The following is a 7,500-nucleotide window of genomic DNA, read 5'->3' as shown; positions in this document are numbered from 1 at the left end:
AAATGAATGATTCTCAACTAGTTTCTGAGTTCATGCTATCCTGAGCCTCACGACCAATTACTCCCCTCAGTAATTAGAACAGCATGAATTACTAACGAGGATGATCTCGTTCTCTCCCCCCTGAGTGATAGCAGATATGCTAATGACACCAGGAGAGAAAACACATATGGTGAGGGGGAGGTGTGTATGTGTGTGTGTGTGCGTGGTGTGTGTTGTGGTTGTTGTGTCTCAACTAAAGCATTGTGATGAAGACATTTTAGTCATTTAGCAGACGCTCTTATCCAGAGCGACTTACAGTTAAGTGAGTGCATACATTTTTCATACTCGCCCCCCGTGGGAAATGAACCCACAACCCTGGCGTTGCAAGCGCCATGCTCTACCAACTGAGCTACAGGGGACCACCTTAATGAACCTGAGAATTACAAACCATACAAGTACAAAACAAAGAGAAGAGCAATCTAAGATGTGTTTAATACCTAGTAGCACCATAGTCACAGTTGGCTATACATATCTGTTTAATACCTAGTAGTACCATAGTCACAGTTGGCTATACATATCTGTTTAATACCTAGTAGCACCACAGTCACAGTTGGCTATACATATCTGTTTAATACCTAGTAGCACCATAGTCACAGTTGGCTATACATATCTGTTTAATACCTAGTAGTACCATAGTCACAGTTGGCTATACATATCTGTTTAATAAATAGTAGTATCATAGTCACAGTTGGCTATACATATCTGTTTAATACATAGTAGTATCATAGTCACAGTTGGCTATACATATCTGTTTAATACCTAGTAGTACCATAGTCACAGTTGGCTATACATATCTGTTTAATAAATAGTAGTAACTCATAGTCACAGTTGGCTATACATATCTGTTTAATACCTAGTAGTACCATAGTCACAGTTAGCTATACATATCTGTTTAATACCTAGTAGTACCATAGTCACAGTTGGCTATACATATCTGTTTAATACCTAGTAGTACCATAGTTACAGTTGGCTATACATATCTGTTTAATAAATAGTAGTATCATAGTCACAGTTGGCTATACATATCTGTTTAATAAATAGTAGTATCATAATCACAGTTGGCTATACATATCTGTTTAATACCTAGTAGTACCATAGTCACAGTTAGCTATACATATCTGTTTAATACCTAGTAGTACCATAGTCACAGTTGGCTATACATATCTGTTTAATACCTAGTAGTACCACAGTCACAGTTGGCTATACATATCTGTTTAATACCTAGTAGTACCACAGTCACAGTTGGCTATACATATCTGTTTAATACCTAGTAGTACCATAGTCACAGTTGGCTATACATATCTGTTTAATACCTAGTAGTACCACAGTCACAGTTGGCTATACATATCTGTTTAATACCTAGTAGCACCATAGTCACAGTTGGCTATACATATCTGTTTAATACCTAGTAGTACCATAGTCGACAGTTGGCTATACATATCTGTTTAATACATAGTAGTATCATAGTCACAGTTGGCTATACATATCTGTTTAATACCTAGTAGTACCATAGTCACAGTTGGCTATACATATCTGTTTAATACCTAGTAGTACCATAGTCACAGTTGGCTATACATATCTGTTTAATACCTAGTAGTACCATAGTCACAGTTGGCTATACATATCTGTTTAATACCTAGTAGTACCATAGTCACAGTTGGCTATACATATCTGTTTAATACCTAGTAGTACCACAGTCACAGTTGGCTATACATATCTGTTTAATACCTAGTAGTACCACAGTCACAGTTGGCTATACATATCTGTTTAATACCTAGTAGTACCACAGTCACAGTTGGCTATACATATTTGTTTAATACCTAGTAGTACCATAGTCACAGTTGGCTATACATATCTGTTTAATACATAGTAGTACCATAGTCACAGTTGGCTATACATATCTGTTTAATACCTAGTAGTACCATAGTCACAGTTGGCTATACATATCTGTTTAATACCTAGTAGCACCATAGTCACAGTTGGCTATGCATATCTGCTACTTAATACCTAGTAGTACCATAGTCACAGTTGGCTATACATATCTGTTTAATACCTAGTAGTACCACAGTCACAGTTGGCTATACATATCTGTTTAATACCTAGTAGTACCACAGTCACAGTTGGCTATACATATTTGTTTAATACCTAGTAGTACCATAGTCACAGTTGGCTATACATATCTGTTTAATACATAGTAGTACCATAGTCACAGTTGGCTATACATATCTGTTTAATACCTAGTAGTACCATAGTCACAGTTGGCTATACATATCTGTTTAATACCTAGTAGTACCACAGTCACAGTTGGCTATACATATCTGTTTAATACCTAGTAGTACCACAGTCACAGTTGGCTATACATATCTGTTTAATACCTAGTAGTGCCATAGTCACAGTTGGCTATACATATCTGTTTAATACCTAGTAGCACCATAGTCACAGTTGGCTATACATATCTGTTTAATACCTAGTAGTACCATAGTCACAGTTGGCTATACATATCTGTTTAATACCTAGTAGCACCATAGTCACAGTTGGCTATACATATCTGTTTAATACCTAGTAGCACCATAGTCACAGTTGGCTATACATATCTGTTTAATACCTAGTAGTACCACAGTCACAGTTGGCTATACATATCTGTTAAGCCTGTGTAGGTAGCTCTCAGGCTGTAGGTAGCTCTCAGGCTGTAGGTTGCTCTCAGGCTGTAGGTAGCGCTCAGGCTGTAGGTAGCTCTCAGGCTGTAGGTAGCTCTCAGGCTGTAGGTAGCTCTCAGGCTGTAGGTAGCTCTCAGGTTGTAGGTAGCTCTCAGGCTGTAGGTAGCTCTCAGGCTGTAGGTAGCTCTCAGGCTGTAGGTAGCTCTCAGGCTGTAGGTAGCTCTCAGGCTGTAGGTAGCTCTCCACACAACTGGAATAAGATACTACAACCATTCACACTCTGGGGTAGGAATTCCACAGTACATCTTCCTGGTGGTCTGATAGAGACAGAGGATTGTGGTGGTCAACCTGGTGGTCTGATAGAGACAGAGGATTGTGGTGGTGAACCTGGTGGTCTGATAGAGACAGAGGATTGTGGTGGTGAACCTGGTGGTCTGATAGAGACAGAGGATTGTGGTGGTGAACCTGGTGGTCTGATAGAGACAGAGGATTGTGGTGGTCAACCTGGCGCCACTGTCTATCACTCGGAGATGTCTAATGCACCATGTCGTTTAACCTCAGTGTCCTTTGCAGCGACCTTGTGTCACAGGCAGGCAGGGAAGGGAGGCATGTCTCTCTGAAGCATGTGTGTGTGTGTGTATGAGTGACAGCAGGCGATGTGGGCACTCTAAGTAAGAAACGCTGACCTAGCCTTCTCACATATCCTCACACGGCGCTGCCAGGGTAGCGAGCCGAGAGACAGTCACTGAGCACTTCCTGCAACGTGCCGACCGACCAAACCCTTCTGGAGGAAAAGCTTCTCCTCTAGCCCCCCTAGCCTCCCTCCTTCTCTCCCCCTCCGCCCCTCCAGCGAGGCACCAAGGCACTGAGGCAGGGCCCTCTCCTCTCTCCCCCTCCGCCCCTCCAGCGAGGCACCAAGGCACTGAGGCAGGGCCCTCTCCTCTCTCCCCCTCCGCCCCCTCCAGCGAGGCACCAAGGCACTGAGGCAGGGCCCTCTCCCCTCCGCCCCTCAGCGAGGCACCAAGGCACTGAGGCAGGGCCCTCTCCCCCTCCGCCCCTCCAGCGAGGCACCAAGGCACTGAGGCAGGGCCCTCTCCTCTCCACCCCTCCACCCCCTCCTGTCTTGGGGAAACAGATGTGGATCTGTCAGACCTGGGTTTCTGCCCGCAGCAGATTTCACCCAGGACAGCTGTCTCTTATGTAATGTACTGAGAGAAGAGAGGGGAGATGAGAGGGCCAGGCCAGGGCAGTGCTGTGGATGTAACACAGAGAACAGAGAGGAGAGGAGAGAGCCAGGACAGGACTCAGAGAGAGGAGAAGAGAGGAGAGGGACAGGACACGACTCAGAGAGAGGAGAAGAGAGGAGAGGACCAGGACAGGACAGGACTCAGAGAGAGGAGCAGAGAGGACCAGGACAGGACAGGACAGGACTCAGAGAGGGGAGCAGAGAGGAGAGGACCAGGACAGGACAGGACTCAGAGAGAGGAGCAGAGAGGAGAGGACCAGGACAGGACAGACTCAGAGAGAGGAGCAGAGAGGAGAGGACCAGGACACGACTCAGAGAGAGGAGCAGAGAGGAGAGGACCAGGACAGGACAGGACTCAGAGAGAGGAGCAGAGAGGAGAGGACCAGGACAGGACAGGACTCAGAGAGGGGAGCAGAGAGGAGAGGACCAGGACAGGACAGGACTCAGAGAGAGGAGCAGAGAGGAGAGGACCAGGACAGGACAGGACTCAGAGAGAGGAGCAGAGAGGAGAGGACCAGGACAGGACAGGACTCAGAGAGCGGAGCAGAGGGCCAGGCCAGCCAGGGCAGGACAACGATGAAACCGTAGAGAGAAGGCCCAGCTCACACTGTGGATGTAACAGGACTGAGAGAAGAGGGAAGGCCAGAGCAGGCTAATGGAACACAGAGCACCCCGGCCAGAGCAGGCTAATGGCCCCGGCCAGAGCAGGCTAATGGAACGCAGAGCACCCCAGAGCAGGCTATGGAACGGCCAGAGCAGAGAGCACCCCAAGCAGGCTAATGGAGCAAGAGCACCCCGGCCAGAGCAGGCTAATGGAACGCAGAGCACCGGCCAGAGCAGGCTAATGGAGCGCAGAGCACCCCGGCCAGAGCAGGCTAATGGAACGCAGACAGGCTAATGGAGCGCAGAGCACCCCGGCCAGAGCAGGCTAATGGGAAGCACCCCGCCAGAGCAGGCTAATGGCCGAGACCTGAGCACCAGCACCCCGGCCAGAGCAGGCTAATGGAACGCGGCACCCCAGAGCGCAGCCCTGGCCAGAGCTGCGGAGGAGCTAGCCAATGTAGAGCCGAGCTTCCTGCCTCCTCCCTCAGTACAAGGCTACATCATGCCACCACAGCCCCAGAAATGTACAGTGTCCAACCTGCCCTTACACAAGGCCCATAGTGACTGCTGGTATAATATTGTAGTGTTGTGTAGTGTGACAAATAATACTGTGTAGTAAAATATACACCGAGTAGACAAAACATTAAGAACTCAGGTGAAAGATATGATCCCTTATTGATGTCACCTGTTAAATCCACTTCAATCAGTAGATGAAGGGGAGGAGACAGGTTAAATAAATATGTTGAGATAATTGAGACATGGATTGTGTATGTGTGCCATTCAGAGGGTGAATAGGCAAGACAAAAGATTGAAGTGCCTTTGAACCGGTTTGAGTGTGTCAAGAAGCTCAACAGTTTCCCCGTGTGTATCAAGAATGGTCCACCACCCGAAGGACATCCAGCCAATTTGACACAACTGTGGGAAGCATTGGAGTAAACATGGGCCAGCATCCCTTTGGAATGCTTTTGACACCTTTTAGAGTCCACGCCCTGATGAATTGAGGCTGTTCTGAGGGCAAAAGGTGCAACTCAATATTAGGGAAGGTGTTCTTAATGTTCTGTGCATTCAGTGTATATGGCTCCTGAGTGTAGCAGTTTAAGGATCTTCAACTAGAGGGTTTTGGATACATGTAGCCAGACAGTCCTGTTACCGTAACCTTTACCACATTAACTAGGATACAGTCCTGTTACCGTAACCTTTACCACATTAACTAGGATACAGTCCTGTTACCGTAACCTTTACCACATTAACTAGGATACAGTCCTGTTACCGTAACCTTTACCATCATTAACAAATCACGCCAGATTATAATACTGCGGTATTTACCCAAACAGATATGGGAGTTTATCACCATTGATTTGCTTATTGGGGTCTAAAGTGATCTGGTGGGAAATATGTGTCTTTAATGTAATAACACATTTGGCAGGAGTGTTGAATTGTAGCTCAGTTTCCAACCTCATTTTTGTGGCTGAGGGCACACAGCCTGTCATCTCTTTGAGGAGTTATGTTCACCATGGCAGCCCTCTCTCAACAGCAAGGCTATGCTCACCGAGTCTGCACAATGGCGATTTTCTTACTTAGGGGTCAGTCACAGTGCCAAAAAACCAGCCTCACACTGTACTTTCTGTTTAGGCTGATAGCATTCCACCTGTTTAGTTTTTTGCTGATTCTTTCCAGTGTGTCAAATAGTTATCTTTTTGGTTTGCTAAAAATTCTAAGGATCATTGTGTTGTTGTTCCAGAGGCTCTGTGTGTGTCTGTTTGTGGTTTGTGAACAGAGCCTAAGGACGAGCTGGCTGAGGGACTCTTCTATACACCCTCTGTAGGAGGCTGAGATGGAATGTGTGGGCATCGCATCCTTTTAGTGGGTTGGGTAGGGAATTTGAACTGTTATTTTCGATTTTGATAATCTAGGGGGTATTAGTCCAAACTGATCTGCATGTATTGTTTGGGGTTTTGCACAGGCCATTGTAAAAGTAATTACTTGCAGAATTTCTGCATGCAGAGTCTTAACTGGGTGTTTGTCCCATTTCTGTGAATTCTTGGTTATGAGGGACCCTACACTCACAGAAATTCATAGAGGGCATATGGGTTCATAACTTAACTGAAGTATTTTTTAGCCAGATCCTACTGGTACAGTTTGTTGTCTTATGTTCCTTTGGATGTTATAGAAGGTCTTTCTTGCCTTGTCTCTTAGGTCATTCACAGCCCAGGAAGTTACCTGTGGTGTTGATGTTTAGGGCTGAGGTGCAGGTTGTAATTCTTTTTTGTGTGCTCTAGGGCAAACAGTGTCTAGACATAATTTCTATTTGTTGTTCACATTGACCTTTGAACAATTATTATTTTAGTTCACTGGAGATTCACTGTCAGGGCCTGGGTCTGACAGCACCCGTGCAGAAGATCTAAGTGCGCTGTAGGCCCTTCTTGGTTGTAAGACAGGTAAAGCACTGTGTGTTTATTGTTCTCCCTTCCTTCCTTCTTTCTCCTTCTTTTCTCTTCTTCCTTTCTTTCTCTCTCTCTCTCTCTTTTTTTTTTTTCTCTTTTCTCTCTCTCTTCCCGTTTGCCTTTCTTTGTCTGTCTGTCTGTCTGCCTGTCTGTCTGTCTGTCTCAGTCCTTTCTCTCTGTCTCTCGCTCTGTTCTGTCTCTGTCTTCAGCCTGTTTCTCTCTCTCGCCCTGTCTGTCTGTAAGGTCTGTCTCAATCTGTTGTGTGGCTTGCTTCTTTCGCTCCCCTCCCCTCCCTCCCCCATCTCCTCCAGGTGTCTCTACGCCCATGAGCATGATGAGGAGTATGTTTTCACCCTGCCTGTGCTCACGCCCGCCCATCCTTACCGCACCCTGTGAGCTGGGAGGAGCCACCATCAGTTGTGCCAAGAGTGGAATACTCTGCCACTGTTACTCTTTCCCACACTAAACCCTTCACGGAGGAAAAAAAAAAAAAGATACACAGGTGGGTCTG

General features: G+C 46.0%; 1 pseudogene; it reads left to right on the top strand.

Moving 5' to 3' along the window:
- LOC123490548 overlaps positions 1 to 7,381 on the top strand; it is a 24,438-nt pseudogene extending 17,057 nt beyond the window's left edge.
- Positions 7,382 to 7,500: the final 119 nt, after the last annotated feature.

This window comes from Coregonus clupeaformis, unplaced genomic scaffold, assembly GCF_020615455.1.
Source record: "Coregonus clupeaformis isolate EN_2021a unplaced genomic scaffold, ASM2061545v1 scaf4127, whole genome shotgun sequence".
Classification (NCBI taxonomy): Eukaryota; Metazoa; Chordata; class Actinopteri; order Salmoniformes; family Salmonidae; genus Coregonus; species Coregonus clupeaformis.
Note: the sequence above shows the minus strand (reverse complement) of the source record. Positions and strands in the feature narration are given on the sequence as shown.